Source organism: Dermacentor albipictus, chromosome 4 (assembly GCF_038994185.2).
Source record: "Dermacentor albipictus isolate Rhodes 1998 colony chromosome 4, USDA_Dalb.pri_finalv2, whole genome shotgun sequence".
Lineage (NCBI taxonomy): Eukaryota > Metazoa > Arthropoda > Arachnida > Ixodida > Ixodidae > Dermacentor > Dermacentor albipictus.
The window spans coordinates 9,890,943-9,902,793 of record NC_091824.1 but is presented as its reverse complement, the minus strand read 5'-3'; the positions used below and the strand labels follow the sequence as shown (position 1 = coordinate 9,902,793).

General features: G+C 42.2%; 1 long non-coding RNA gene across 1 annotated transcript; it reads right to left on the bottom strand.

Moving 5' to 3' along the window:
* Positions 1-297: 297 nt before the first annotated feature.
* LOC139059587 (uncharacterized) lies at positions 298-11,435 on the bottom strand. The gene is made up of 3 exons (XR_011514216.1): positions 11,315-11,435; positions 566-836; positions 298-506 (listed from the first exon to the last, which is right to left on the bottom strand). It is a non-coding gene; the product is annotated as an uncharacterized lncRNA (long non-coding RNA).
* Positions 11,436-11,851: the final 416 nt, after the last annotated feature.

The window sequence follows — 11,851 nt, the reverse complement described above, 5'->3', positions numbered from 1 at the left end:
CGCGTTTTTAAAATTTAGAGTTGACTTTCAGTTACAGTGTGGAATTAGTTCGTTCATGTGACAGAAATTTGTATTATGCTGCTATTGACATTATAATGATTTATTCTTTTCTTTAAATCCCTATTTGAAAAAAAGTGCAGGGTGCCAATTCAAGGCGACATCTCCTAAATATAATATAATAAAAAGAAAAGTGAAAAGACGGCACCTGATGGTACTCAACGACGTGCCAATTCCGGAGCCACTAAGGAGGAGCGTCCTGGTCACTGGTCTTATAATCGTTGGTGTACAGGTAGACGTCGCTGCGCGTTCGGGCCATGCGCAGCAGGGTCCCGCGATCAGCTCACGGCTTGAGACTTGTAATAAGCACACCTGATCCAGACAGTTTGTTGCAGAGCGCATGTACCAATATTCAAGGGGTAATTATCAAACTGAACCTCAGGGTACCGTAGGCTATGCAGGGATGCAACGTGGTCCTTGCAATAGTGGCTACCGGAAACTGCGGCAATCTGTAAGGCGTAAAGAAGACATTTGACTGCACTGAACGACATGCCGCGGCCGGACTCACTGAACAGGAGCATCCTAGTCAATGGTCTTATAATCTTTGTTGAGCAGGTAGATGTCGCTGTGCGTTCCGGCCATGCACAGTAGGGTCCCACGATCAGCTGACAGCTCACGACTTGAGACTCGTAATAAGCACATGTGCTCCCGTCCGTTTGTGGCAGAGCGTATCTACCGATGATCGAGGGCCGATTATGAAACAGATATTCCGGGTACACTAGGCCGTGTAGGGAGGGAACCTGCTCCTTGCAATTGCGGCTACCGGAAACTGCGGCAATCTGTAAGGCGTAAAGAAGACATCTGACGGTACTGAGCGACATGCCGCGGCTAGAGGAATGTCCTAGTCACTCGCCTTACAATCGTTCAGGACAACATTCATTTGGGCTAGATGGTGCATAAAAAGGCACGTGAGGTTTTGGAAGCTTTCCATATAAAGAAGAGAGGAAAAACCTGTGTTAGTGATACTTCCGTGACCCTCTTCAAAAGCGAGATGTCCTATCTAGAACAGTTTTGCAGATGATGCAATATGGTCATTGTGCGCATGTCTGTGATTTTCTTCATATTTTCTGACTTTTCGGTGAATAAAGGCAAATTAAGTTGGCGCTTGGCCTGTGTCGTTCTCCCTCTCGTGGTCGTCTTAGTTTCCACTGTTCCTTCCTAATTCAAGGTCTTGTAATCGTTGTTGAGAAGGTAGATGTCGCTGTACGTTCCGGCCATGCGCCGCAGGGCCCCACGATCAGCTGACAGCTCACGACTTGAGACTCGTACTAATCACACGTGCTCCAGTCCGTTTGTTCCAGAGCGCATGTACCGATGACCGAGGGGCAGTTATCAAACGGATATTCCGAGTGCAGTGTAGCTATAGAAGGATGAAATGTGATCCTTGCAATTACGGCTACCGGAAACTGCGACAGTCTGTAAGGCGTAAAGAAGACATTTGATGGTACTGAACGACAAGCCGTGGCCGGACCCACTGAACAGGAGTGTCCTGGTCACTGGTCTTATAATTGTTGTTGAGCAGGTAGTTGTCGCTGTGCGTTCCGTCCATGCAACGATAACTGGCGCCAAGGCACCCGGCACTACACGTGCTTCACACGTTTGCGCAGCGATACTCAGAGCGGCATGACACGCCCTGATTGCCGCTGCATCTTATTCAGAAACTGAGAGCAGTCGGCTCGGGCATGCGAGATCTATCACCGGAACTGGTATGACATGGTGCACACAAATGTTAATTGAGGATAGTAAAGTTACGATCAATTCTCATTTCACTCGCTTTATTGATGAAAAATCTCTTACTTGACCGCGTGTATATCAATTATGTTGTAATCAAGAAATGTTGTGTATTTTACTATGAAGAGGGAAGAAAAAGAAATTTTTGAAATAATATAATCGCTGTTTCTTCTATTGAAAGAAATTAACTCCAGTAAAAGTAGAAATTTTGAATAATTTTCTTGTTTTTCTCAGATTTATGTTGTGCAGTGTGGTTGGTAACGTATAAAATTGTCCTTCGTTTCTTGTGTGCTGTTACATGTTATGTCCTCTGTCTCTCTATGCTTTATCTTGTGTGCCTCATATATTGTTAGCTGGGCATGTTCATATTTTGCTTATCTATGTTTCTACGTCCTTTTCTGTTCGGCCACAGAAACGACTGACTGCACAATGATGATCAACGCTTTGCATGCTTTCGCAACTCATTGACCAAGACTCCTTAGGACGCGTGGCATGCAGTGCACAACTTCTATCTTCTCAACAGTTATTTGCAAAAATAAGCGCATTCGACTGTTCCCTTATCATTCACATTGCAATGGTTTGAGGCACGGTGTTGCTTTGTAGGTGAAGAAAACTCTTGGTTTGAGCACGAACTCGAAGCGCGCACACGCACGGACACAGAGGAGGCACAGCAGATCGCTCTGCTGTTTGTCTCGTCAAATTGTTGCGCAATCCAACTTCTATTTTGATTGAATGGTGGACTGCAACGATGAGTTTTGCGCGTGCTTTCTTTTATTTTGTTTCCAAGAAAAAAACATTCTGCACTGGTTCACCGTTTATAACGTGTGAGCGGGAACAGCTTTAATGGAGGGGAGTGCCGTTCGGGAGGAACATAACCCAAGAAAACACCAGTACATTTTATACAGGTGCGCAATTGCTTTGCGTACAGACATTTTTAGGTAAATTAATGGATTTTATTGATTGCACATGCCCGCATACTATATAGCTAAGAAAATTTTGGAAACGTTTTAATTATCAACGTCAGCACATTGTTCAGAGTGACAGTGTATGAGACCGTCACGAAAAAGCAAATATTTTAATAAATATAAGAAATGTATGAGATTAGAAAATACATGGGTGTTACACAAATATTAACTACGTACATGGGACCAAGCCATTTCGTTACATAATTTTGTACTAGGTTAGACCAGAGCTCTGAACTGTGGCTTCTTTCGCAGGCCCAATCAATAAATAAATAAATAAATAAATAAATAAATAAATAAATAAATCAATCAATCAATCAATCAATCAACCGGTGCAGCATTTAGCCGTTTATTCTACAATACCTTTAGACATCTAACGCGGCAGGCTATAATGTGGAGAAATCGGTTGTCTGCAAAGGTCATTTTCCTTATTTTCGTGATAACGGTCAAGTCGCCAGGTAAAATACACGTCGATCTCCACAGATTGAATCGTCCGACTGTGCTGCTGAGCGGCACACTCTTGCACGCTACTTTAGGAAAACAGACTAGAAGTAGCCAAATAATCAAGAGTGCAAGTCTTACCGGCTGAAATGTTTTCTAGCGACAGGTCTGTAATTCCGCTGATCGACGCGAGTGCGAATATGATTTTAAATTTGAATGCAAGTATGCAGTTTAGTTTCTCCGTTCAAGTGGAAAATAAGTTTTGCGTTGGAGTTGAGCTGGTTTTCGATTCGGAAACCTTAAAGAATGAAAATCAACAGCGCTTCAAAGAAATGGGAAAAAATGAGAAGAAAGAACAGGTCGAGTTGCACGCTCCGCTCTTTCTGGTTGCCCCCGGGAGCAGGCCATTCTCGCACAAGTGTTGGAAGCGAGCTTTTGCGAGAGCAGCCCGACACGCTTCCTTTATGGACTCGATCAGGCAAGCGAACCCGGGTGAGAAACACATGACCGCGGGCGGTTGAGCACCGTTGAGGCGCGTAATCGCCGACCACCGGAAACACGGAGGCCGGCCGTGCGATGGGAACGTCCGTCAAAGAACCGGACGTCCGCCACCCGTGACCAATGGCTCCGAGTGCGTGGCTTTCAATCGAAGCGCCATCGAAGACGGACCGGTTCTACGCCGGCGCCCGGGGCTCGCGACGCCGTGCGAAGCCGTCTCGACTTGCGAGCATGCGTCCGCCCGGCGAGGCTGCGACTCCCTGTCTTGGTAAGCTGCGCCTTGGCTGTCTCGTCGCAACGCCAGTTCTGAGCGTGTGTTCAACAAATCTGTGAGCATGGCACATCGAGAAATTAAAAATGTGTACTATCCCGTGGCGCCGATAGTTAAGAAATTGACGCGAGGTGTAACTGCCCCGTGCAGCTACTCCAGATGACTCGGTTAAAACCCGCGATGGCCATGAGCTTTTTTAATGAAGCAAAGCACTTGCCCAGCACGTTTTTTCAGACAATCTCTTTCAGTGACGTTTGCTGGTATGACAATGCGCCATTTCTTCTGATGCCTACAAAGGGAACCAATCACACAGTCACTTTAAAGTGACTGGGTGATTGATGGATGAGATGTCGACACGCGTTTAATTGAGAGTGCTTGAAGTACTACACACTTGCTGCACTGAAACGTCCACAATTTCAATTGAATTAAATTTGACTAAACTTTATAGATGTAGCAGCCGCACAAAAGCTACAGCACTGAGCAGCTTGACGGAGGCGGCGGCCGTCTTCTTTGGCAGCAGTGAACAGCTTGACATAGAAATGCATGCTTTGACCAGACATCTAACAACTAATAAGAAACGCATATATAAACGCTATAAAAATGATGTACAGACATGCATTATAATTTAGTGAACAAAAATATAAAGACACTGTACGTATATTAACAAAGTCGTATAGCTTATACTGTACACGTTACCTATACATCGAACACGTGTCTTATGTTCAGTTATAGGAAGGCAAAAGGACGCGTAGGAATAAATGTGAAACTGGAGAATGTGCTAGCATACACATACCAACAATATACAAGGTGTTTTAGCGAACACTTTTAAAAATCTTTAACAGTTACCTGTGGCAGATATCACAATTCTAGTTCATGAGCTGGTCTACTCGAAGCGGCGGACAATACTTGCACCAAAAATTGAGATGCAAAATCGACTAATCAATAAAAATCACTGATTAAGTTTTTAACTAACGACATTATGGCCCATATTGCAATTTACGAATTCTAGCCGTGGAGTTCTCAAGGCAGATTCACTTGAAACGAATTTTCAAGATGACACCTGTTTCGAGATATAAATTCCCGAACTTTGCGGAGAAATACATTGGCGTTCCAGTTAATTTGTTAAAAAGCGTCGTTTCGTGCACTGAAGCACAGAAGTAACTAGAAGACCAATGGATTTCTCTGCAAAGTTCGGGAATTTATATCTCAAAACTGGTGTCGTCCTGAGAATTACTTTCAAGTGGATCTGCCTTGCGAACTTCACTGCTAGAATTTGTAAATTACAATATGGGTCATGAGATAAATATCTGAAAAGTTAATTAGTAAATACTTGTTAATTAGTCGACTTTGCATTAAAGTTTTTTTGTGCTAGTAGTATCCGCCATTTCGAATAGGCTGGCTCATAAACAAGAATTGAGCTATCTGCCACAGGAAACCTTTAAAAAACTATGAAAGTGTTCGCTAAAACATCCTGTATTAGCAAGACCCATTCTAATGAAGCAATGCGAGCACAAACAAGAAAATTGGAGCACGGGCTGAAACTGCCAAAGACAAGAATATATCGCGTTAGACATTAATACCCACGCCAGAACCGAAGCACTCGTTTCCCGTAGTTTGTGCGGCAACAGTGTATATTGCAGTGCTCAGGATTTCGAGTGTTGTAAGCAATCGTATTAACTTCAAGTTGTACCAAGTGAATTAAAAAAAAGTTAGCGTTCTTTATTGTCTCTAATATATAAAGGATTCGAAGCCTGAAATTATACAGTGAGGCCACTCTGAGAATATGGACTTACTGAAACGGGTTGTGTATGTAAAAGGCAGGAGAGATAGCAGATGGGTCTCACTACTCATTTTTGTAACGAAGAAAACTTTTAATTTACTTACGCTTGTGGTCGCCCAAATTGGTGTTTTGTAAGTTAGCATAGAGAAAGTGAATTGTATAAAAGAAGAATAACTGATAGCGGGAACACTGTATATTGGCGATGCATAAATGTGATGGTGTGGAATAGTTAGATGATCAATGTGCGCGTTCCAGTAGACATGTTCCGAAAGTACACTCCTTAACTTTGTAAGGATTGAAGAACTCTGGTTTCGGTACTATAAGATGAGGTGCTGTTTAAAGTGTTTGTTTTTGCGACGAAACATTATTGTTTTGTTCTTGTTCAAGTTCAGTTTCAAAGTATTTCGAACCGACGAGTCTTCAATTAACGCTCGCGTGTTATTTGCGTGATTAGATGTATCAATGCCAGATTGACCGGGAAAGGAAATCATGAGTCATTGCACTCTGTGAAGGTGGATGACCAGCGAAGCTGTGTAGCCCACGACAAGGAGTTGACAGAATTTTGAACAAAGGTACGAACACGTATTATATTGTACGGTGGTCATTGTGACGAAAGGTAAGCACACGTATTTATTTATACAACCGCCTCCATTCGTGTTATTCATTCGTGATATACATTCGTGTTTTCATTTCGCGATATAGTGAGGCAAATGATTGACGCCAAAATCGCGCACCTACTGAGCTAGGGCCGTCAGGCCCTTTGCAGAGGCAGTATGGGAACCTTCGCATAAGAATCAGCAACAGAGCCAGCTGCGGAAGATGAACGCGCCAGAGGTGGCACGAGCCATTACTGATGATGACAGTTTTGCTCATACAGATTGGTTGACGGACACAAAAAATGCACCGAACCGTAGCCATAAACAGCTTCGCTGTAACAAACTCGTGTCGTCTGCGTAACTTATGTGATTTGCGGTGTTGTCAATGTGGGTGATCTCATATATGCATAGAATCAAATGAAATGAACCCCAAATGCTTCTTTGAGGAACACCACAAGTTAGCGGTTTCGTTGCAGATGATTTGCCATTTACTCCGACAAACTGTGTTTTCTGTTGTAAATATGATGATATAAATGAGTGGGCTGTGCCACGAATACCATAACAGGGAAACTTTTTAGTAGGACCTCATAGTCAATGTGGTGGAAAGCTTTTATAATATCTAACAAAATACTCAGAACCAAGTTATTGTTTTCAAAGTTGTCTAAGGTATACTCGTCATGAGCTAAGAGCGCAAGCTCGGTTGACTTGCTTTTTCTGAATCTATATTGTGCCTGCGTAATATTGTGGAATCAATAAAATATGAAAGGCATTTAAAAATTATTTTTATATCTTTCCAGAAAAGCAGGCACAATAGGGTGGTTATATTATAGCTCGTTTCTATCGCCTTCGTTGAATATTACAGTTACCTTTGCGTGCTGCATGAACTTTATTTGTATCTATACAACGTACAGATAGCAGGGGCACAGACAAAAAGCCATCAAATCGGCTTGATTAGGTCTGTGTCCCTTATTGGTTTCTTTGGCATCACGTAGCAATGCGTGCACAAGTACAAGATAAACAGATGTATTGGAAGAACAATAAAAAATATGAACAATATATGGATAAATGGGACTATTTTTACAAAGTTACTTCGCACTGCGGCGAAAAAATTGACAGGAATGCAGAAATAGTATTGTCATACAAGTTACGAAAAACAGGAAAAGGAAAACAACAAAATGCAGACATTATGAATCCCTTTTCACTGACGGGTAACATTCACAGAAATACAAAACTAAATAAGTCACTGCAATTACAGCTTAGAATACGTATACATCAGAACAAAATACAAATGAGTGGCAAGTTTGGCCACCTAATTGAAATGATAATAAGTATGGCGAATAATGAAGAGAGTGAAGTAGAGATGGTAGTTCATGGCGCAGCGTTTGGTTCCCGTAGTTAGTTCTTGAGTGCGGAATATGCCAAGTTTCTCTGTGACTGTACTGAAACTGCTTGTATGTAGTGTTAGCGTTGACAAATGCACGAGAAAATAAGTGCTACCTTTTCTTTCTGTAAAAAAGCGTTTCAGCGAAATTGTATCGTAGACCGATTTTATCGGCGCTATATCTCATTGACAAAAAAGAGGATCAGTATGCGCATCGAATGAAGTGTTTGAAATTGAACGGATGGCTTTCTTTTGCAATAAATATAGAATGTTGATGTTATTGCTAGTCGTGTTGCCCCATACGAGGTGACAATACTTAACATGAGATAAGAAAAGAGAATTATAAAGTAGGAGCTTAACTCTTAATGATAAAAGGAAGCGTAATCTTATTAGTATTCTAGCAACTCGTGCAAGTTTGTTAGGAATAATGTTAACATGGTCATTCCACAGCATATTCTTTTGGAATATGACACCTAAGTTTTTAACCGATGGTACTATGTCTATGAAAGAAGTACCTATTTTTAGATGACCGTCAATACTGTGCCTTTTGTTTTTTGGCTGGAAAAGCACGCCTTTTGTTTTGGTAGTATTAATAGTTAATGAGTTGAATAAGCTCCACTTGTTCATTTGGGCTAGTGTATCATTAGCAACACATAGCAATTCTTTCACGTCCTTAGAAGTTATGGACAAACTAGTGTCGTCGGCATAGATAACAAATTTGGCGTTGCTATTGATATTAGTTATGTCATTTATATACAGGTTAAACAATAGTGGTTCTAGTATGCTTCCTTGAGGAACTCCAGCGAATATAGGCAAATTTTTTGAACAGTTGTTACCTTCGACAACGGTCTGATACCTGTACTGCAAATAACTTCCAATTAAGTTCAGGAAAGTTCCCCTAAAGCCGCAAATATGAAGTTTTGTTAGTAGAGTATCGTGATTAAGGGTGTCAAAAGCCTTCGAAAAATCAATAAAGACACCGAGAGTAAGTAAAATGTCTTGAAAGCCTCGCAAAATTATCTCTTTTTGCATCAGTAAAGCTATTTCTGTTGAACAAACTTTTCTAAACCCATACTGGTAATATGTAATTACATTGTGCTTTTTACAAACAGAGGTTACTCTTGTATTAATCAATTTCTCGAGACATTTAGAAAAAATAGGCAGGATTGATATCGGCCTATAATTAGAGCGCTCGTTTCTGTCGCCAGATTTGAAAAGTGCTGTTACCTTCGCTATTTGCATGTGCCGAGGAAATATACCATTCGCCAATGAAAGATTGTGCACGTGCTCTGAGACAGGACAAATTAGGTCTAGAACATGCTTAGCTGGGCGAATCTGCAAATCATCGATATCGCAACTTTTGCTATATCGAAGGCTCAGAAACGTGCTGTAGATTTCATGAGTGTTAGTGGGGCTTAAGAATGCACTTTTGACGACTTTTGGTTTTACGTATTCTGTGCAACGACGATCTTAGGAACTATTCACCAGCGATACAAAGTGATTGTTAAAAGCGTCAGCCAATGCCGTGCTTGATGTCGGCTGATTATTTATTTCTCACTCTGCTGCATTCTCTGGCTGATCGTTTACACGAAGTAAACTGTTTAGTTTTTTCCAGGTGATATCGGTTCGCATTATCGTTTCTTGATTAAATAATTTCTCGAAATATGGTGCTTTTGCTGCCCTTAGAGTACCATTAACTTTATTCCTGAATTTTTTGAACTCTGCTAAATCTGTTGCATCCCTTGTGCCTAGGAATTGCATGGAAAGAGCATCTTTTTGTTTGATCAACTTCAACGTACTCTCAGTAATCCAAGGTTTCCTTCCTTTTTTGGCTTTCTTTGTTTTGCGTTTCAATGACTTGCTGTAAGCGCTCTGAAAAAATGATAAAAACAACTCGTACGCTTTGTCGCAGTCTTTTTCGTTATACACGTCTTGCCAGCTTATGCGCAATATCTTGTTGCAAAATTTTTCAAGTGTGAATGGGTTAATATCCTGAAATGTGAAGTGTTGATTTTTAGAAAGACGCGAGGGCAACACAGGTGAATTAACAAGTAGAAATATAGGCAAGTGGTCACTGACGTGAGCAGTGATTACGCCTGATTCAATGTTTTGTGTGTCAAAATTCGTAATGAAAACATCGAGTAAACTTTGGCAGTCACCTTGAGCACGAGTAGGAGCAGTAATTGTATTACTGAAAGCATTTGGTTCACGTACCCGCAATGTGTCTCTGCGAAGTGGGCTATCGTGTAACAAGTTAACATTAATATCACCACCCAAAACTAAACTGTAGTCGTTATCGTTACCCCGGATAGCAGGTTGTCGACGTATTTAAGAAAATTAACCACATTCCCTCCCGGTGGGCGATATACCACAGAAAAAATGCTGCGACCATGAAGGACAGTCAAAGTTTCTAAGTCAGCAGTAATTTGGGTAAAGTCTTTCAACAATTCGCAATGCAAGTTAGTCCTTGTAAGCAACAGGACACCGCCGCCTTTTTTATTGCAGCGATTCAGATAATGAGAGACAGTCTGATATTTGCAACACTTCTTCGTTGCGATACCATGTTTCGCACAGCACGACAATGTCAAATAAAAAACCAAAAGAAGGCAGCAATGCGTTGAGATCATCGTCCTTATTGCGTGCAGATTGCGTGTTTAAATGTAAAAAGGACGTGCACTTACTACTCTTAGAAAATATTTTACCAATGTCAGTTGGTGTGAACAGTCTTTCAGCCATGTTTAACAGCTGCAGTAAGGACGACGTCCGATGCACACTAGCAAGTGCTTACTCCATTTTATCAAGGTCTTGAACTGCAGATATGTGTATTGCCCGTGACGTGTCAGTTTTCCGCGCGAAAATTTTACCATCCCGAGTCCACGCGTACTTCCACTGTTTGTCTTTCTTTCGCGCAACAACTTGCCCAAGCAGCTTCTTCAGTGTTGGGAACAGGTGCTCATTTACGAAAATAGAAGCATGACCAGATTGACCGAGTTCAGTGGCGGATATACGCTTTTTTCGCGCCTTTTCAATAAGCCCATTGCGCTTTGAACGCGAACGAAACTGAACGACAGTATTCGGACAGCCACCGTCTTTCCGCGGCACACGGTGACAAACATCGACGTCTGCGTCACAGATAGGCTCATTGACCAGGCTGCCGAGCTTAGCTATTACTGCAAAAAGATTTTCATTTTCAGTGAATGGCACACCTTTAATTTCAATGTTTCTGTTTCTTGAGTATTGTTCCTGGGTTGTCACCCTCTCCTCAAGGCCAGACACTTGCCCTGCAAGTTCCTGACATTTGGCTGTCAAAGCAGTGTTTTCCTTTTTTAAGGAAGCGTTTTCTTTTTCAATTTCAGCACACCGTGTCGTCATTGCATCAAACTGGGTGCTGAAGAAATCAATAGAATGTTTCATATCTTTGAATTCCTTTCGGAGTTCTTTTTCCCTAGCGCTTCGCATGTCACGCATTTCTTGCCGAATGTCTTTTAGGGACCTGGTTAGTTCAGGCATCACCCTAGTACCGGACATTTACACTTCACGCTTGGCAGCAGTGATGGAGTAAGTAAGAAAAGGAAACATACAAGATTCCGCACAAACCTGTATGTAGGGCAATCAACGTAAGTAAATATGTTGGCTCCGCCGTCACTGCTGCCAAAGCGCCGGCCAGGTAGAAGATGCAGGTCCTTCATAGTCAGGGGCAGTGCCAGTTGAAGGCCAGGGGGCGCTGATTTCACTCACAAAGCTACGTCAGCTGTGATCGCGTATGCCACCCAACCGAAGACGGTATGATGTGGCAAAGCGGGAACAATCCTACGCAGACGCAGCCGTGAAGTCCCCAAGTGGCAGTCGATGTCGTTGCGGCTCGAGGCAGGCAAAACCTGTGTGTAGGACAATCAACGTAAGTAAATATTGACACATGTACTTATCTTTATCGGGCCACCACGTTTGGCCGCCTAACAAATGTTATCGTGAAGCGCAGGACGCGCCTGCATGTAAAAGAGGTTTCTGGAATGTTATCGATGGTTCCGTCCACTGTCTTTCAGTGTAACTGTGTAATCTGTTTGCATGTATGCGCGACGCGAATAGTGTAGAACTTTGTGGAAGACACGCGGGTCCCATCGGTAAATCTGGAAC